Source organism: Dromiciops gliroides, chromosome 3 (genome assembly GCF_019393635.1).
Source record: "Dromiciops gliroides isolate mDroGli1 chromosome 3, mDroGli1.pri, whole genome shotgun sequence".
Taxonomy (NCBI): domain Eukaryota; kingdom Metazoa; phylum Chordata; class Mammalia; order Microbiotheria; family Microbiotheriidae; genus Dromiciops; species Dromiciops gliroides.
In genome coordinates, this window is record NC_057863.1 from 627,481,522 (window position 1) to 627,503,340 (window position 21,819).

At 41.7% G+C, this 21,819-nt stretch overlaps 1 long non-coding RNA gene across 1 annotated transcript in view; it reads right to left on the reverse strand.

Moving 5' to 3' along the window:
• LOC122745901 overlaps positions 1 to 21,819 on the reverse strand; it is a 33,797-nt gene that overhangs the window by 2,735 nt on the left and 9,243 nt on the right. The window contains exon 2 of the long non-coding RNA XR_006355502.1: positions 244 to 313. This is a non-coding gene — a long non-coding RNA (uncharacterized LOC122745901). The remainder of the gene's footprint in view (positions 1 to 243; positions 314 to 21,819) is intronic.

Sequence of the window (21,819 nt, forward strand, 5' to 3'; positions counted from 1 at the left end):
CTTGATAGTATCTCTCTGAAAGCGCATCGCTGGAGGATTTGTCAGCTCAGGATGAGCCAAGAACACATCTGAGCCTGATTTTCCTGGGATCGGGGGCTGGAGCAAAAGCACAACAGGCTGATGGAACAGCCCGGGAACATTCTGAACTATGTGGATTAAATAAATAAATGGACAGGGACTAGGAGTACCCTAGCTCTTCTCTTCTCCAGGGTAAATAGCCCAGTCCCTCCAGCTGCTCCTTACCTGGCATGGACTCTCAGCCCTTCATCACCCTCCTCTGGACGCTGTCCAGCTGGTCAGTGTTCTTCCTAGACTGAACATAAAATTCCAGATGTCATTTGACCAAGACAGAATACAGTGGGTCTCTCACCTCCCTAGTCCTGGACACTATACATCCCCCTCAGTGAAGCCCCAAAACAAATTAGGCTTTAGAAAAAAATCAGCAAGAGCCACAACTATTTACATGGGACTTTCAGATTTGTAAAAACACTTTACATGTGATTTCTCATAGCATCCCCACGGTGATCTTGGGACATGGTATCTATTATTACCCTCATTTTATTGATGAGAAAACTAAAGCCCATGCAGTTGAAGTGACTTGTCCAGGGTAAATAAAAGAGGATTTGAACTCAAGTCTTCTTGATGCCAAGTCCAGTAGCATAAATTATGTAGTAGACACCCTGCAGGGCAGTGGACATGCTAAGATAAAAGTGAAGGAGTGCCTGCTCTCAAGAGGCTTACCTTCTATGGGGGAAACAAGTACTTATATAAGGAGTAGGGGAAAAGAACAGGACTTAAGATTTCATTGGTATAAGGAACTCCCAGATTAGAAAACTGTCTCTACCAACACAGTCTGGAATCTTTTCTGCAACTTATACTTGTAGAGAGTTAGTCACCCAAAGCAGTGAGGGGCTCCGTGACTTGTCCAGGGTCACACAGCTAGTGTATGTCAAAGACTAGACTTGAAACCAGGTCTGCCTGGCTCCAAGGCCAGCTTGCTATCAGTCTCTTGAGAGAGAGAGAGATGGATTTATATTTATTTATATATTATTACATAGTATATATACACTATATTATTATAATAGAAATATAAAATAGATTTAATATAAAGGGATTTAAATATAAATATTTTATATTACATATATTTATATAGAAAATTTCTACAGAAAGTCAGGGGGGAGTCAGATTATGGAGGGTTTTCAAGCCAAATAGAGGATATTATATTTGATCCTGGAGGCTAGAGGAATCCCTGATATTTGTTGAATATCAGGAGGTGACAGAGTCAGATCTGCACATTAGAAAAATCAGTTTCACAGATGAGTGGAGGATGGATTGGAGTAGGGAGAGACTTAAGGCAGGCTAGGTAGCAGGAGAGGTAAGGACAAACTAGGTAGCAGGTTATTGCAATAGTCCAGTATTCAGGTGTGAAGGACCAGACCAGGGTGGTGGCAGTGTCAGAGGAGAGAAGGGTATGAATATGAGAGATGTTGTGAAGGTAGAAATAACAAGACTTAGCAAATGGTTGCAATGGTGGGGTGAAAGATCAAGGAGTTGGGGACCTCAGGTTCCTCATCTGTAAAATGAGGGGATTGGATTCATTGACCTTGATGATTATCATAGACCATAAGCATTAAAAATATATACACATGGGGCGGCTAGGTGGCGAAGTGGATAGAGCACCGGCCCTGGAGTCAGGAGTACCTGAGTTCAAATCCGGCCTCAGACACTTAACACTTACTAGCTGTGTGACCCTGGCCAAGTCACTTAACCCCAATTGCCTCACTAAGGAAAAAAAAAATATATATATACACATACATACGTATATGTATATGTGTGTATATATATATATACATACATACACACAGTCCATTGAAGTAAAACTTAGAATCTATGTGTTCAGTGGACTGCGAATGAACAATGATATGGAATAGAAATTAGAGGGCAAGCTGAATCACAGTTGGGAAACTTCCCAGCCATCCCAAGCCATCCTAAGCTACAACCTGCCATAAAACCCTTCCCATCTAACAATAAAGCACCAATGATGCTATAAGGCTTAGCATCATGGAATACCCAAATCTCCCAAAAGTAGCAGTTGTGGGTGACTAATAAGGGAGAGATGAATGGTGGGCGTAAGTAGGCTGCAACACATTCCCAAGGATGATTCATATTCAAGAAGTGGTCTCAAAGGCATCATCCAGGAAATGTATGATTGGAAAAGGAAGTAAGACAGTCAGAGATCGAAACTGAAAGATCCCATGGACAGCCCAAGGAATATGTTGGTACCTTGAAGATACTACAAGAACAAGAAGACAGGTTTCAGTACGGTGAATGAATCCTTTATGGAGGACTTAGAGATTAATTATATAGGATAAGAAAGTGTAAATGGGTTTCATTCTGCACCACTGTTGAGGTGACCGAGATTGATAAATTCTCCAAGAGAATCATGGGTCTTGCACCTTATCAAATAAGCTGTAATTAATTACAGCAACAAAGAGCCCTCTATGTGGCTTAGGGTGTTGCTAGTTATTTCTTTTTTACACTATTTTGCCATTGCTTTTTATGTTGTTATTTTTCCCAAAATTACTGAATCCTAGAGTTAGAAGAACTTTCAGAGATCATCTGAGTAAGAATGTGCTTTAGGATGGAACTAAAAAGTGGTGTAAAACTAAAAAGTTTTTTCTGGGCAGCCTCTACTGAGACGGAACCCACTCCTTCAGAAGGCAGCTCAGTCTGCTTTTTGGAAAATGCCAATTAGTAGTAGCTATAAGTTCTGTTGTTGTTGTTTTTGCGAAGCAGTGAGGGTTAAGTGACTTACCCTGGGTCACACAGCTAGTAAGTGTCAAGCGTCTGAGGCTGGATTTGAACTCAGATCCTCCTGAATCCAGGGCCGGTGCTTTATCCACTACACCACCTAGCTGCCCCAGGAGCTATAAGTTTTTTTCTTGACATCTAGCCTAGAGCTCCTTCTCCAGGACTTCAACCCATTGCACCTAGTTCTTCTGCCCCCAGGGCTAAGCAGAACATGCTTAATCCTCCTTGTACATGACTGGCAGTTGTCATGTCCTCACTAAGACTTCTCTTCTCCAGGATAAGCCTCCCCAGTTCCTTTAACAAATTCTCGGGGGCAGCTAGGTGGCGCAGTGGATAAAGCACCGGCCCTGGATTCAGGAGTACCTGAGTTCAAATCCAGCCTCAGACACTTGACACTTACTAGCTGTGTGACCCTGGGCAAGTCACTTAACCCCCATTGCCCCACAAAAAAACAACAACAACAACAAAACAAAACAAATTCTCACATGATGTGGGCACAGGGTCCTTCACCACTTTTGGTTGCTGTCCTCTGGATGCTCTGCACTGTATGAATGAATAATAGTGATGAAGAAGGATGGAGTGTTTAATTAAGCACTTACAATGTGTTGTGCCAAGCACTGGCTCTGTTAAAAAAACAAAACCAAAAACCACAAACAAGCAAAAACCACAAACACCCCTCTTCTTGAGGTGCTTACATTCTAATGGGAGAACACAGAACATTAAGAGGAGCTAGAAAATGGGAAGAGGCATGGAAACGGCCAGAAGTGGCACAAAGGCCTGGCTGCAGTCAAGTTAAAGTGAAAACTCATCCATCAGTGACCAAATAACTGAGTACAAATTTCCTGAGAGAGGAAGATAATTCTTCATATTCCTGACCATGACCAAAGTCCATGTTTATCAATACCCTTCCTACACGGTGTTGTCCAGAATGAACACAATAACCACTCATGGTCTCAGGGCCGAGGACAAGGGGACTGTGATGTCTTTAGTCCTGGATGCTCTCTCTCTCTCTTTTTTGTTTGGTTTATTTTGGTGGGGCAATGAGGGTTAAGTGACTTGCCCAGGGTCACACAGTTAGTAAATATTAAGTGTCTGAGACCGGGCTTGAACTCAGGTCCTCCTGAATCCAGGGCCAGTGCTTTATCCACTGAGCCACCTAGCTGCTCCCTGGATGTTGTCTCTCAATGCAGTTCATTTGATTGTCATGACTCAAGCTTGGAGTTCACTAAGACCCCCAGATTTTTTTTCAGATGAACTTCTATTTAGCTATACTCCCTCCACCAATCCTGTACTTGTTTGTGGGGGGTTTGTTTGGTTGTTGTTGTTTTTGTGGGGCAATGAGGGTTAAGTGACTTGCCCAGGGTCACACAGCTAGTAAGCGTCAAGTGTCTGAAGCTGGATTTGAACTCAGGTCCTCCCGAATCCAGGGTTGATGCTTTATCCACTGCTCCACCTAGCTGCCCCCTCAATCTTGTACTTGTGAAGTTAATTTCTTGGCCCTAAGTATAAGAAAGAGTGTTTATCCTTACTACATTTTATCTTATTATTCTTGGCCCCAAATTATTGCTGGTTGAAACATTTTTGGATCCCGAGCTTGTTTTCTATCCATCCTGGATTCCAGTCATGCCATGTTTATCTTTTTTAAATGAAACCAGTTTGACTGATCAGTTGAATCAAACCTATAAATCAAAACTTTAAAAAAAATTGGGGAAGTGGTACAATTTAACCAACACGAGAAGTCATCCAGTGCAAAGAAATCCTTTCAACATAAATGTTGGCCATTCTCTACAATTGTGAACCTTGGAATTTCTTTTCTTTTTTTCTTTTTTTGCTGGGTAATGAGGATTAAGTCACTTGCCCAGGGTCACACAGCTAGTAAGGCCGGATTTGAACTCAGGTCCTCTTGAATCCAGGGCTGGTGCTTTATCCACTGCACCACCTCGCTGCCCCCTGAAACTTGGAATTTCTTAATCTCTGAGGAGCTGAAATTGCAGTTGACCTCACAGCAATGAAATGTGACACAAGTGAACTTTAACATGTTTCCACTGTTGACCTGTACTCAAGAAGGGAAACAGTCTGGTACAATGGAAATAATAGTGGTTATGGAGTCAGAAGTCCTGGGTACAAATCCCATTTCTTATGTTTACTACCCATGTGACCTTAGGTAAGTCATTCAACCTCACTGGACCTCAGTTTCCTCATCAATTAAATAAGAGTTGGACTCTGAGAGTCCGTCCCATTCTAGATCTATTCTTATCCTATGAAAAAGTGGCAAGGAATACTGTAATGATTGGAATGACGCCACCTGCTGGAGACTTACTGTAGGAAAGCTCCAACATAAGGAGAGGGCCTCTGAGGGCAGGACCATGCATCTTTTCTTTGGTGTCAGGAAGTGATGTTTGCTTGTGGGATGAAGAAGGGGGAGGCTGGTGTGCTGGCTCATTCTCTTTCCTGAGGACTCTGGTGGAGAAGGGAGCTACAAATGTGCTCTCCCTTTAATAAATAGAAGAATCAGGGCAGCTAGGTGGTGCAGTGGATAGAGCACCGGCCCTGGAGTCAGGAGTACCTGAGTTCAAATCCGGCCTCGGACACTTAACACTTACTAGCTGTGTGACCCTGGGCAAGTAAATAAATAGAGGAATCTAGGCCTTTCTCTCTCTCTTTACCAAATTCTTATTCTCAATAAATGCTTAAAAGTCTAACTCTTGCTAAAGCTTATGATTTATTAGCGACCACTCATTAGATATTTTAGACAGTATAGCTAGAATTTTAGCCCCTTACAAATACACACAAGTAGGAAAGGAGGTCCTATGATTCAAGTGAGTGATGACGTGTAGATAGATTGAGTGTCCCAGTGGTATCCTGTGATAATGATAAACTTTCTATTGTTAAATGTTATAGTTATAATGATTTTTGTTGTTGTTTAGTCATTTTGGTCCTGTCTGACTCTTTGTGACTCCTTTTAGGGTTTTCATGACAGAGATACTGGAGTGGTTTGCCATTTCCTTCTCCAACTAATTTTACAAATAAGGAAACTGAGGCAAACAAAGAACAACAACAATTTGGGTCTTACTATCCAAGTAGTTAAAAATTCACCTACAATAACCTAGTCCATATAACTTCAGCTTGTCCACTGTCTTGAGAGATTTTGCCAAATGCTTCACTAAAATCTACATAAACTTTATTCACATCATTCCCTTGATAAACCAGTGTGGTAACTCTGTCAATTAAAAAAGGAAATGAGGTTAATATTGCATGACCTGCTCTTGATAAACCCATATTGGCCCTTTGAAGAGCCACTTCCTTTTCCAGATATTCACGAACCATCTCTTTAATTAATCCATTTTAGAATTTTACTAGTCACCAAGGTCAAGCTCACAAGCTATGTAGGTGCCATTTACTTTCTTTAAAAATCAGAATATTGGGAGCAGCTAGGTGGCGCAGTGGATAGATCACTGGCCCTAGAGTCAGGAGGACCTGAGTTCAATTCCAGCCTCAGACACTTAACACTTACTAGCTGTGTGACCCTGGGCAAGTCACTTAATCCCAATTGCCTCACCAAAAGAAAGAAAGAAAGAAAGAAAGAAAGAAAGAAAGAAAGAAAGAAAGAAGAAAGAAAGAAAGAAAGAAAGAAAGAAAGAAAGAAAGAAAGAAAGAAAGAAAGAAAGAAAGAAAGAAAGAAAGAAAGAAAGAAAGAAAGATCAGAATATTTTCCTTCTTCAATCCTGCCTGACCCATTATCTGAAGTCACTGAGATCTTACAGATGGGGGCTGGCAATCATATTTCTAGTTCTTTCAGTACCCTGGGATCCAGTCTGTCTGGGCCAGGTAATGGGAACTCATCAAGGCGGCTAGGTGATCCCTAATGATCTCATTTAGCTTGAGTTTCAATTCCCCACTAGTCATTTTTGCTCTCTCTTTGTTTTCCAGTTAAAGGGTTTTTTTTTTTCTCTTTGTCAAAGAACACAAAAAATATGTGAGTTGAGTAGTTCTGTCTTCTATCACCAATTATCACTGTCCCATCCACATCCCAGCAGCTGTACTAAACCTCCTTTGATCTATCTCTTTTCCCTAATATAGCTTTTAAAAAAATAAAATTATTTTATTATTTTCCAGTTACATGTAAGGATAGTTTTCAACATTTGTTTTCATAGGATTTTTAGTTCTGAATTTCTTCCCACTCTCCCTCCTCTCCCCCCTCCCCAAGACGGAAAGCAATCTGATATAGGTTATATTTGTACAAACACATCAAACATATTTCTACAGTTAATATAGCTTTTTAAAAAATACTCTTTTGGGGGGAGGCAATTGGGGTTAAGTGACTTGCCCAGGGTCACACAGCTAGTAAATGTCTCAGGTTGGATTTGAACTCAGGTCCTGACTCCAAGGCTGGTGCTCTATCCATTGCATCACCTAGCTCCCCCACCAAAATCCCTCCCCCTCCCTTTTTCGATTTATTTTGCACTTTGGCATTTCATTCCTAAAAATCAGACCACACTTTTTAATACACTCCCAATACCTACACCTGCCTTCATCTTCTGTTGTTACTGAGTTGTTTCAGTCATGTCTGACTCTTCATGACCCCATTTGGGTTTTGTGTTTTTTGGGGTTTTTTTTGGCAAAAACACTAGAGTGGTTTGCCATTTCTTTCTCCACTTCATTTTACAGATGAGGAACTGAGGCAAACAGGGTTAAGTGATTTGTCCAGGGTCACACAGCTAGTAAGTGTCTGAGACCAGATTTGAACTCATAAAGATGAAACCTTCTGATTTCAAGCCCAGGGCTTTATCCACTATGCCACTTAGCTAGCCACATCTTTTAAAAACCGGTTTAAGGGAAGCTAGGTGGCGCAGTGGATAGAGCACCGGCCCTGGAGTCAGGAGTACCTGAGTTCAAATCCGGCCTCAGACACTTAACACTTACTAGCTGTGTGACCTTGGGCAAGTCACTTAACCCCAATTGCCTCACTAAAAAAAAAAGAAAAAAAAAGATAAAAACCGGTTTAAAAGTTGGTTGAAGAATTCCTTGTACATCCACATTAGATAACTATGCCCTGCCCTTCTCCTCCTCAGAATTATTTCTATTTTTGTCTTCAGAAATTCATTTCTGAGTTTCCCATCCTTCCTGAGCTAGTTTCCCCTGTTGCATTTTAGCCTATGGCATTCTGCTTATCCTGTCTCTAAACCCAGTGAAATCTACTTGACAAAAACCTATAGCCTATGCTAGAACATGGCAGTCTTTCCTCTCTTTCTCTAGAACAAATTGAAAGATGGGGTGGTCACTTCACCCACAAGGTTCTCATCATTTCAACTTAAAAAACAAATTGCTTCTTGTTGATGAGAATTAGGTCCAGAAAGGCAATTCCTCTTGTCCTTCCTCCACTTTTTGAAGGATGAAATTATCACTAAATCAAGCCAAGAAATCCCTAGCCGCTCTGCTTTGGCAGAAACAGTACTACGGCAGCTGTTCAGATAGTTGACATCCCTCATCATGACTATATCATGGCTCAAATCCACCTTTATGATCTATTTCCCCAAGTCCCCATCTATTTATTTCCTCCTGTCCAGGTGGTCTGTTGTAGACTATAATGACTATTTTTGTAGTCACTCTGGGGCCACTGTTGGGGAAGCTGCAATTGGCGGGGAGAGAATGGAGAAGAATTGTACTCCTTGGATATTGGGCGCTTTGGGACAAAGCACCAGTTGCCCTATCCTAGTTATGGCTCTGAAAGTATATCGACCTTAATAGTGAAACCAGAAACTGGGAAATCTAATAATTTACTATAGTGGATATGAGAAATCTTTTTTTTTCCCCTTGCATTCCATCACTTCTCTTTCTCAATGCCTCTACCTGTCTCTTCCTTTCAAAGTCATTTAATTGTGTCCAACTCTCCACGACCCCATTTTTGTAGGGTTTTCTTGGCAAAGATGCCAGAGTGGTTTGCCATTTCTTTCTCCAAGAACCCCATTTTAAAGATTAGGAGATTGATGCAGAAGTTAAGTGACTTGCCCAATGTCACACAGCTGATAAACACCTGAGGCTGGATTTTAACTCAGGTCCTCCTGACTCCAGGTCCAGTATTCTATCCACTGTGCCACCTAGCAGGGAACTGGATTGTATCTGCAGTTGGGTCTTAGTAGGGAGGTTTCTGATGCAATATGGGGCTCAATATTTGAAAGTAGAGTTGCTTCATTCTTATACACACCATACATGGGCAACAACATGCAGACTGGGGAAAATACCATGCCACATTTCCAGAACCTCTTTAATGAGAGAGAATCTTAGGTTCCCTCCTTTCCCTTCCAACTGTAATCCCCCCTAGCATATTCCCTCCCACAAGGTTTAGATTTTCAGGATCTTCAGGGGTGCACATACTTTCTTTCTTTCTTCCTTCCTTCCTTCCTTTCTTTCTTTCTTTTTCTGGGGCAATGAGGGTTAAGTGACTTGCCCAGGGTCACACAGCTAGTGTCAAGTGTTTGAGGCCAGATTTGAACTCAGGTCCTCCTGCATCCAGGGCTGGTGTTTTACCCACTGCGCCACCTTGCTGCCCCTGCATATACTTTTTTTTTTTTTTGGTGTGGCAATTGGGGTTAAGTGACTTGCCAAGGGTCACATAGCTAGTAAGTGTTAAGTGTCTGAGGTCAGATTTGAACTCAGGTCCTCCTGAATCCAGGGCTGGTGCTCTGTCCACTGTACCACCTAGCTGCCCCTTGCATATACTTTTTAAAGCCCCAGATTTTGAAGTTGAGGAAGAGGAGAAGGAGGGATGGGAGGAGAAAAGAAAGATAAAGAAATAATGAGAGGTGGCATTGCATTGTGGGTAAAGAGTAGGTTTTGGAGTCAGGAAGGCTGACATCCTATTTTTGACACACTACCTGTGTAGGATGTGACCCTGAGCAAGTCACTTAACCTCTATTTGCTTCAGTTTCCTCATCTGTAAAATGAGCTGGACAAGGAAATGACAAAACACTGTAGGATCTTTACCAACAGAACCCCAAATGGGGTCACAAAGAGCTGGATACACACACGAAAAAGAGAGAGAATATTGTGAACCAAAAAAAAAAAAAGATGTTTTCAAGGAGTCTATGTTACTTTACACACATTATTTCATTTGAGCCACACAATGCAATGAGTCAGGCACTGCAGCTATTATTTATTTATTTATTTATTTATTTATTTATTTTGTGAGGCAATTGGGGTTTAGTGACTTGCCCAGGGTCACACAACTAGTAAGTGTCAAGTGGCTGAGACGGGATTTGAACTCAGGTCCTCCTGAATCCAGGGTCGGTGCTTTATCCACTGCTCCACCTAGCTGCCCCTGCAGGTATTATTTTTGAAAATTATTAGACAAGACCTATGATGTCAATGGCCTAGGGAATTTCTGGAGAGGAGATTTCCTCTCTCCATACAAGTTGGTACTTTCATTACAAACTAAAGTCTCAAAGGGTTGCCCCAAACACTGAGAAATTAAGTGACCTACCCAAGGTAAGCTAGGGCTTTATGTCTCCAAAACTGACCCCGTTCTTCACTGTGTTATGCTCCCTTAACAATGCTATTGTGAGTGTTATTTTGCCCATTTTTCAGATAAGAAAATTCAGTCTCTGAGAGCTCATGAGATGCCTATGATCACACACCTGGCAAGTGTCCAAGGCAGGTTTTGAACCAACCGAACAAGCAATCAAACAAGCATTTATTAACTACCTACTGTGTGCCAGGTACCACATACAAGGTGCTAGGCATTCAAAAACAAAAGTGAAACAATCCCTGCCCTCAAGGTGCTTACATTCTATTGGAGGGAAAGACATGTGCACATATAAGTATATGCCAAATATAAACAACCTAAATCTTTATATAGCCTGGGAGGGACTCAGCTGTTACTCAGGGGCAATTTGTTTAGTGGAATGTTAAACCCGAATCTGGCTAATTCAGTGCATGTAATAGTAGCTCTGTGGGCTGCTCTTTTTCATCTATTAAGTAAAGGGTCACAGTAGAGAATTGCTAATGCAGAGTCATAAATTGAAAGCCAGACAGGACCTCAGAGGCCAGCTTAGTATAGCACTCTTCATTTTACAGTAGAGGAAACAGGTCCAGGGAAGTCATGACTTGTCCAAGGTCACACAGATCATAAGGAGGAGAGTCAGGATTTCAACCCAGGTGCTCTGATTTTAGCTCCAATGCCCTTATCACTGTACTTCCTATCCCACCTGGCTCTAAAATGCTAGCTAGATTTTTAACTAGGGCTCTAGCAATGAGGAAGCTCATGGTGGCTGCTTCTGAAATTATTGTGCCCCAGATGGCCACAGGATGTCACCATTTCCCTAAGACCCATCTGGATAAGGTATGATTGTGTGGCAAAAAAGGGGAAAAAAAAGCCAGTTGTTTTGGGTTCTTTTTTTTTTTTTTAAGTATCTCTGTCTGAGCTTTACCCTATAGTCAGGGTTTCTGTTACGCGGGCTTTCACAGCATCTTGGAGTCTTTTCTTGATAAGCAAAGGAGGCCAGGTAAGTAAATAAATCCTTTGCTATTATGCTGGGAGTTTCCACCCCAGGAAGAAATCTGATCTTATGTTAGCAATTAGCAGTCATCAGCTGTGAACTCCTTACAGGAGTCAAGAGTGGAGAAAGGGAGATTTTATTTTATTTTCAAAAAGAGTTTTATTGATATTCTTTCCCCTCAAAGTCCTGTCACTTCTCAATGCCTTCCTGCTTTTTCTCTGCCTTTGAAATAGTTAAGCAATCAGATCAGTCTGTGGGCTCTGTCTGAAAATGTATGCCTCATTCTGCCCCTGTAGTCCACCACCTCTCTGCTAAAAGATGCAGAGCATAAAAGAGAGATAGTTAAATTATTGGTCCTTCACCTTCTTGGCTGCCCTTTTGTGGACATTGTCTCTTCCATATAAATGTCCTTCTTAAAATATGGCACTGAAAAGAGAAGGGGAAGAGAATAAGCATTATTATAGCATCTACTATGTTCTAGGCACTTGACAATTATTATTATGTTTGATCAATGGGAAGTGAAAACAATATTTCAAGGGTGTTCTGACTAGATCAGAGTACAGCTGAACTATCTCCTCAGGCTTGGACGTTATGATTTTCTTTAACATAGTCTAAGGTTGCATGAACTTTCTTGGTGACCATATCACACTGATGACTCATATTGAGTTTTTGATCCACTAAAACCACCAGATCTTTTTCTCCTGAACTGCTTCCTTAGAAATAAGATTTGAATTTGACTTTTTAAAATAGCTGGGGATGAGAGAAAGCATTCTAGATGTTGGGAAAAGTAACTTTGCCTGGCATTTGCCTCAGTGGTAGCAAATATCCTGGATGTTACTGAAAATCATCACATATGTCATGTTTGTCGTGCCATTCCAATTAGTGCTTATTAAACACCTACCAGGTGCCAGGAATTATATACAGCCTGAGTACACAAACCCAAAGAACATTAGGAGGAGAGGGAGAAGGGAAAAGAAAAGGAGAAATGGGAAAATCCTAATGGCAGAGGGCAGCGAGAGCCTTCAGAGTCAGGATGACCTTGGTTCAGGGCTAGCCTGACACAGAGTTGGTCACGTGACCTGAGCATGTCACCCTTGTCACCCCAGTTGTCACCCCCAGACAATTCTCCAAGGCTCTAAATTGCCGAGTGATTACCAATCAGCATTGGTACAGGGAATTTCCTTCCTGAGAACCCCCCATACTGATGAAATCACAGGTCTAAACATAGATACACACATGTGTGTATATAGACATATATATCCATATATCTATTTGCATAAATATGGATATGTATACATACATACATACATACACAAGCTTACAGCCAAACTGGTGTAATCTGGGAAATTCCCCTAATTTTCTGGCCTGTGGTACCTCCCATTGAAATGGGCAAACACTGGATCTGTGGGGGTGGTCAAGGACTCTGGCTCAGTGCTAAGGGATGGTTTAGTAATCCCTCACTGATCCCCATGATTTTGGGGGAGGGGCGGCTCTGCTTTATAGATGATTAGCAGAGCCAGCCCCTGGATTGGCTACAAAAGGAGAGGAGAATTGCTCCATCGCTCTGTTCCACCATTTTGAACTTGTGACTTGGGATTCTACCAGTTCTACCTCGGGCTTCCATTAGGAGATGGGGAAGGAGGGTATTTCTCTCCCTTTGCCTCAGCAATCATGACCATGTACACATAGCCACAAACAGACCAATCCATGGACCCTACCTGAAAATGTATGCCTTATTCTGCCCCTGGGTTTTTTTGTTTTTTGTTTTTGGTGAGGTAATTAGGGTTAAGTGACTTGCCCAGGGTCACACAGCTAGTAAGTGTTAAGTGTCTGAGGCTGGAATTGAACTCAGGTCCTCCTGAATCCAGGTCCAGTGCTCTATCCACTGTGCCACCTAGCTGCCCCTGCCCCTGGGGTTTTTAAAAGTATATGTACCGGGGCAGCTAGATGGCGCAACCTCAGACACTTACAAGCTGTATGACTCTGAGCCAGTCATTTAACTACTGTCTGCCTCCGTTTCCTTAACTGGAAAATGGAGATAACAATAGTACCTATCTCCCAGAATTATCCCAGAGGATCAAATGAGATAATATTGGTAAAGTGCTCAGCACAGTACCTGGTATATAGTAGGTGCTTAATAAATACTTTCCCATCTCTTCTCCTCCCCCCCCCCCCACTCCCACTCCCCAAGGCATGCCCTGTCTATCCAGAAGATCAGTAGAGGTCAGAGATGAGGTGAAGTGTCAGTCCTGCAGTCCCACAAAAGGCTTTTACCTTTAGGGGACATTACAATGATGGTAATGATTTATCATCATTTGAGTTTTGAACATTTTTTCTCTCTTAAAGAGGAAATAAATATTGTCCTATGTCTTATCTACATTGTATATCAAATCCCTCTCTAGCAAAGACCCTGTTAATCCCTTTATAGGAGTCCCTAGATGTGAGTCACCTAAGCTTTGTTGTAGGCATTTTTTCTGAAAGTCTGGGGTGGGGAAAATGAAACAGAAAGTGGGAGCAAAGTCTGACTCCCCTTAGGGGAGGGGACTGCTCCTCTACTCCCACCCAGTCATGGGCCACATAGGTATGTGCCACCCACTGACTCAGGACTATAAAGGTGACCTACAGTGAGTAGCAGAGTTCATGTGCAGTCAACACATGCCATTCCTTTGACCTTCTTAGGCATTGGTGTCAAGCTTGAAGAAGGACACTAAAAGGTATAGAAGAATCCCCACAGGCAGCATGTTTACTTCCATGATCCGTGTTCTATTGGATTTTATTGGATTTGTTAAAAATTTTCCAATTTTATATATATATATATATATATATGTATACACACACATTTTTTTTTCAGGTCAATGAGGGTTAAGTGACTTGCCCAGGGTTACACAACTAGTGTCAAGTGTCTAAGGTCTGATTTGAACTCAGGTCCTCCTGAATCCAGGGCCAGTGCTCTATCCACTGTGCCACCTAGCTGCCCCCATTATATTTTAATAATGATGATGATAATGATGGTAACAAGAATAATTTTGTTGTGTGGTTGTTTTTCAGTCATGTCCCACTCTTGATGACCCCTTTGGGGGTTTTCTTGGCAAAGATACTGGAGTGGCTTGCCATTCCCTTCTCCAGCTCATTTTCCAGATGGGGAAACTGAGGCAAACAGGGTGAAGTGACTTGCCCAGAGTCACCCAGCAAGTGTCTAAGGTCATGTTTGAACTCAGGAAGATGAGTCTTCCTGACTCCAGGCCTGGTAACTCTATCCATTGTACCACCGAGCTGCCCCAACAACAACAATAATAATTATCATTTAGATCATGCTGGCTATGTGCCGGGCACTGTGCTAAGCACTTTACAATTACTGTTTCATTTGATCTAGTTTCCCCCTTTCCCTCCTCATTACTCCCAACATTGCTGCAACAAAGGGATTGATGTTGGACATCTCTGTTCTCCCATTCCAGGTGAGGATGCTTCTCTCCCGAGCAGTCCTTAGCTGAGAATCCCTGCATAGCCATCCCCTTCGGCTCCAGCTCACACCTACCTCTAGGGATGAGATGCTGTCAGCTTTGCACTGCTCCCATTCACCAGGTCAGGTGCCACACAGGCCAGAGATCTACCACCTGAGCCACCCAGGTGTTTATAGTGTTGCTGAAGGCTTATGGTTTTCCTAGAGAGGCCATGGTAGCATCTCCCAAAATTCCAGTGCACCCATTTGTTGACACAATTCAAGGTGCCCTTTTGGGTACCCCTAAGAGGGCAGGCCAGTCAGTCAGGTGACAGACCTGTCTGCTCTCTACGCAGTCCATGGCCAATCAAGTGGGAAAGAAGGAATTCCCTGGGGAAGAATTTTCCCATTGACTAAACTGATATTTGAATATTACATGCACATCAAGTCATGGAATATGTGGCATAAGGGTTGAGTGTAATCCTAGCCAAGTCTACTTACTTGGCCATTACATGGAAAGTAAACCCACACTATTGAGACATGAACAATGAACATTCATTCAAAAAGCATTGTGTGTCAGATTCTATGCTAGGCCCTAGGGACATCAATGAAAAAAAAATGCTGCCATTTTACTGGAAGGCAACAACACATATGCCAATAAATCATTTCAGAATAGATACTAAGGAGATTCCAAGTAATTTCCGGTGGAAGAGGAGGGGAGGGGTAGGGACACTAGCAACTGGGGTAAACTTCCTATAGGAGGTGGCCCTTAAGCCATGCTTTGAAGGAAAATAGGAGGCTCAGCGGATAGAACTCTGGACGGAGAATCAGGAAGATGTGAATTCAAATCTGGCCTCATACACTTACTGGCTGTGTGACCCTGGGTAAGTCACTTCACCTTGTTTGCCTCAGTTTCCTCATCTGGCAAGTGAGCTAGAGAAGAAAACAACAAACCACTCCAGTGTCTTTGCCAAGAAAACCGAATGGACAGTATTGGCATGCTATGGTCCATGAGGGTCACAAAGAGTCAGGCATGACCGAACAACAAAAACAGATTCTAAAGGGTAGAGGTGAGAAAGGGATGCATTTCAGGCAAGCTGGACAGCCTGTGGAGGGCAGCGGGGAATGGAATATCCCCGATGAGGAACAGCAAAGAGGTCAATACATTCCCCGAAATAGCAAAAACCTATTTGTCTTTTTAGAAAAAGATTCTTACAGGTGTCTTGCTCTAAACTGGTGAGAGGTTGGGAGGGGTGGATATCCTGAAATTGTATGTCTTTTCCCCACCACCACCATGGTGAAATACTAGATGAGATTATCTGAGACTTTATGCAGCAGAGCTGAGCTCCCCCACTGGGGTCTAATAATTAATGCTGGCTTGTTGTTTTCTTTTTAATCTAGAGAAGAGTTTTGCCTTTTGGACTCTGGCACGGAGGAGTTGTCTGGCCAAGCCAGGCCAAGGGGAAGGAAACCTCGGTCAAATACCCCAAAAGAGGGAGCAATAATAACTCTGAGAAGTTCACTTTAGCCTTGACAGATTGCATAAGAATGATCAGAAAATGAGCAGAAAGTGGTTCAATACAGACAGTATTATTATGATTCCCTCTGAGTCACAAATGATTTCCTGACTAAGTTCTGAGAATTGAGCAACAAAGTGTTTCCTTCTTTCTACAGAAAGTAGGGTTTGGCTTATTTAGAAGGACTACAAGTTCGAGGCTGTTTGAAAGGCATTCTCCAGTTCCTTTTTATCTCCCAGAAATCTCTTCAAGTTTCCCAGAGAACCAATACTCTCCGCAGGGGAGATTCTACGAAGGGATTCTGGAAGCAATCATGACCTAGCTCTCTTTGCTCTTCAAAGATTTGATTGTTCTAAGTCACCAAGGCTCACTTGGCTGGCCAATGATAGAATAATTCAGGGTTACAAATCCTAATGCCAATTTGGCCACACTGTGACCCACACCACCCAATATCTGTTTCCATATTTATAACATAAAAAATCCCAGCTTCCTTTTGTGTATTGTCTACCCCCCATTAGATTGGAAATTCCTTGAAAGCAAGGGACTTCCTTCTTTTTCTTTTCTTTTCTTTTCTTTTCTTTTCTTTTTTTTTTGCATGTGGGACAATCAGGGTTAAGTGACTTGCCCAGGGTCACACAGCTAGTAAGTGTCAAGTGTCTGAGGCCGGGTTTGAACTCAGGTCCTCCTGAATCCAGGGCCAGTGCTTTATCTACTGTGCCCCCTAGCTGCCCCCTTCTTTTTCTTATTTCTATCCCCTATGCTTAGCACAGTACCTGGCACATTTATAGCTCAGTCATTCAGTTGTGTCCAACTCTTCATGACCCCATGGACCATAGCATGCCAATATTGCCTGTGGAGTTTTCTTGGCAAAGATACAGGAGTGGTTTGTCATTTCCTTCCCTAGTGGATTAAGGCAAACAAAGGTTAAATCACTTGCCCAGGATCACACAGCTAGTAAATATCTGAGGCTGGATTTGAACACAGGTCTTCCTGACTCCAGGCCCAATATTCTACACACTGAGCCACCTAGCTGCCCATATATATGGCACATAGTAAGCACTTTATAAATGTTTCATGAATTGAAGAATTTTGACTGAACTGCCATATAGAACTATTGTAAGGCGGGGGTTGGAGGGAGTTAGTAAAGGACTTTTGTAATAATAGTCAAAGGACAGGGGGTGCAGTGGATAAAGCACTGGACCTGGATTCAGGAGGACCTGAGTTCAAATACAGCCTCAGACACTTGACACTTACTACCTGTGTGACCCTTGGCAAGTCACTTAACCCTCATTGCCCCAAAAAAGAAAAAAGAAAAAGAAAAAAAGAAATAGAACTAATAGTCAAAGGACTATATGAGCACTCAATAAGCTTTCCATTAAAAACACAGTTCAGGGGCTACTTCCTACATATAGTCTTAGATTCTAGTCTTCTTACACTTTATTCTCTTCTATTCTATTGTATGGAGCAATACAAGCCTTCTTCTTGTTTCTCAGACACAATAAATATTCCATATCTAGAGTCCATACATTTGTACTGGCTGTGTCCCAGGCCATGAATGTTCTCTCCCTCCTCACCTGTGCTGCTTCAGGATACAAATCGCATCTTCTGCAGGAGACCTTTCCCTTTGCTAGTGCCTTCCCTCTGAGATTACCTTCTCTTTGCACTATTTACACCTTGTATCAGCAGAGTCATTCGCATGTTGACTCCTCCACTGGTATGTGGGTTTCTTGAAAGCCTGAAATAAAATTTTGCCGTTTTTTGTATGCCCACTACTTGACATAATGCCCAGTACAAAGTAAGTCCTTAACAAATGCTTGTTGACTGACTGACTGACTGTTCTCTGGGCAAGTTCTATAAGTTCTCTGCACCTCAGATAAATTCCTAGAATTATCTAAGTTATAAATGGTTTGTGATCTGCATTGGTGAGCTTGGTTCCCATACCAGTATCTCCCCATCCTGATGAAATCACAGATTCTTCAGATGTTTCTGGATTATGGAAAGTTATAGTCTGCCAAACCACACCACAGAATCTCAGAGATGGAAAATCAGTTGGCAAATATTTCTTAAGCACCTACTATGTGCCAGACACTTTGCTAAGCACTAGAGATACAAAGAGAGGCAAAAGACAATCCCTGCTCTCAAGGACCTTACAATCTAATAGGGGCAATGGGACCTCAGAGAAGGAATACTATTTTCAATACACCCAACAATATACCTAGCTTCTACTTGTGACATCAAACTCCCACCCCTTTCAGGTTTCCCCATTCTACTTCTGGGTAGTTCTGGTAAGAAGCTTTTATTTCCATTTAGTTAAAGCCATTCTCTTTGAAATTTCTACTCCCAGGTCCTTGTTCTGCCCTCCAGGGAAAACCGAGCCAGTCTAATTGCTCTTCCCATGACAGCCATTCAAATACTTGAAGGCAGTACTCTTATGCTCCACCTGTCTTTTTTTTCTCCAGGCCAAACCTTCCCAGCTCCTCTGTCTGATTCTCATATAACATGTTTTCCAGTTTTCTCACCTTTCTTGTCACCTTCTGGATTTTCTAGTTTGTCATGGTCCTTCTTTTAAAACATTCTGGTTGTGTCTGGCATTGGTATGTTTTTTGGTGGATCTGTGAATTGGTTTCACTCCTCCAAAAAACCATTTGAAAGGGTGCCCCCAAATGACTAACATTTCCATACCCATCATCCTCCAGGAGATTCCACTGCTAGGCATGGTCAATCCCAAGGAAGTCAATGACAAAAACACAGGCCCTATATGTATCAAAATATCAACAGCAGCACTTTTTGTAAGAGCAGACAAAGACTTGGAAACAAAGTAAATCAGGAAATGGCTAAATAGGTTGTAGCACGTGAATATAATGGGACTTACATTTCTTAACTGCAGCATAAGAAAAAGGAACTAATAAGAATGTAGAGAAGCTTGGGAAGATTTTTGCCCAGTGCCTGGCACATAGTAGGTGCTTAATACATGTTTATTGATTGGTTGATTGACTGAACTGATGTAATATGAAGTGAGTAGAACCAGGGAAAGGACACACGATGACTATAACAATGTCAAAGGGAAGAACAACCACCACATTAACAGAAAAAAAAATAACTCAAACTGAATGTTATAAAATTATGAAGACCAAGCTTGGCCCCAAAGAAGAAATGTGAAAATGTACTTCTCTGTCTGCAGAGGTGAGGAACTATGGCTGTAGAACACTAAATAAGATATCAGGTTTAGGCGATGTATTGGTTAGTTTAACTGAATTGTGTAGGTTTTTTTGTTTTTTGGCCGGGCAGTGAGGGTTAAGTGACTTGCCCAGGGTCACACAGCTAGTATGTATCAAGTGTCTGAGACTGGATTTGAACTCAGGTCGTCCTGAATCCAGGGCTGGTGCTTTATCCACTGTACCACCTAGCTGCCCCTGAATTGTGTGGGGTTTTCTTTCTTTCTTTCTTTTTTTTTAACAATTCTTTGTTATATGGGAGGGCTCTCTGGAGAAAGGTATGTTAGGAAATTAAGGTAATGTGAAAACAAAAGAGAACAATAACATTTAATTTTTTTTTTAAAGTGGCACCTGGAACCAAACACCATATTCAGATTTTCTGGTAATCTGCTGAAGGCAGAGTAAAATGAGACTTTCACTTCCCTTGTTCTGGGAACCAGGCTCACAGAGAAGCAATGTGGTTTAGTGGGAAAATATTGCTTGGAATGTCAAAGAAATGAACTTTGTTACCACCTGCATGACCCTGGACTTCAGTCTCCTTAAATCTAAAATGAGGGGGCTCAATGAGAAGGTCTTGAAAGTTCCTTCAGTTCAAACTCTGTGTTTCTAGTAATGGATTTAAAACCTTTTTGGTTCCTTTGCTTCATAGAGATTTCTTAAAAACCCTTCACCTTTTTCAAACAAACTATTGTCAAACCTCTCCAACCTGTACTAAGTTTTGTCTGTGTCATGAAACTTATCAAATCCTACAGAAGTGGGTAGTGGAAAGAGTGTTGGATTTAATCAAATGATAGATTCAAACCCCTTCTTCTTGCTACCTATGTTCCCTGTGGTCTTGCCATCAGCTAGACCTTGCTTTTGTATGCCATACATCTTTCTGTTCATTGTGTGGTTATAAAGATGTGGTCTACTATAGAATATGGCTTATGAAAGCCTGTCTCTTCCTTACCCTTATCAAGGATGCCTCAGTATATACCACCTGACACCTGACAGATTGGCTAATTTGACAAAAAAGGAAATAATAAATGTTGGAGAAGCTGTGGAAAAATTGGAACACTAATGCATTGTTGGTGGAGCTGTGAACTGATCCAACCATTCTGGAGAGCAATCTGGAATTATGCCCAAAGGGCTATAAAGCTGTGCATACCCTTTGACCCAGCAATACCACTTTGGGGTCTTTTTCCCAAAGAGATCATGGAAAAGAGAAAAGGACCCACATGTACAAAAATATTTATAGCTGCTCTTTTTGTGGTGGCAAGGAATTGGAATTTGAGGGGATGCCCACCAATTAGGGAATGGCTGGACAAGTCATGGTATATGAATGTAATGGAATACTATTGTGCTGTAAGAAACAATGAGCAGGAGGAGTTCAGAGAAACTTGGAGGGACTTGCATGGGCTGATGATCAGTGAGATGAGCAGAACCAGGAGAACATTGTGCACAGTAGCATCAACGTTGTGTGTTGATCAACTGTGATAGACTAGATTCTTCTCACCAATCCAACGGTACAAGAAAGTTCCAAAGGACTCATGATGGAAAAGACTCTCCAAATCCAGAAAAAAAAAAAGGAACTGTGTGAATATGGATGCTGATTGGGCCATACTATTTCTTTTGTTTTTGGTGCTATTGTTTTTCTTTTTTGAGGTTTTTCCTTTTTGCTCTGATTCTTCTCGTATAACATGACTAATGCAGAAATATGTTTAATGTTATTATATATATGTATATATGTATACGTATATGTGTGTGTGTATGTGTGTGTGTGTGTATATATATATATAAAACCTATATCAGATTACCTGCTATCTAGGGCAGGGGGGGAGGAAGGGGAGGGAAGGAGAAAAATTGGAAATTGGAAATCTTATCTAAACAAATGTTGAAAACTTTAATTAATAAATTAATTATTTTTTAAAAAGGATGCCTCAGTATATGCGGAAATTATTGCCATAAAATGTTGCATACTTGAGAACATATGACTAAAGAATTTCTGATGTTCTCTTAGTTGCCTATGTTGTTGTTATTAACAAGTTCCAAATTCCCTCCACTTCAATGGTATTTTCTCTTTTTTCTTATAACTGGACAATGAATCCCCTAATTCCTCTAAAACTGAATGTCCTCTACACCCCTACTCCCCCCACCATGTTTACTTGGACTTGGTCTAATTCAACTGTTTGTCCCACCCTTGTGGTATTTTCCCCCCAATGCCATTTTTCTACTTCTGGGAAAACATTGAAGACTGTAAGGCTCCACTCTTCTTAATGGGGAAAAAGAGTTTACCATAAGACTTTACAGATCTTTTCTATTTTTCATCTGTGTGTCATCCTTCTTCCAGTTTCATTCTTAAG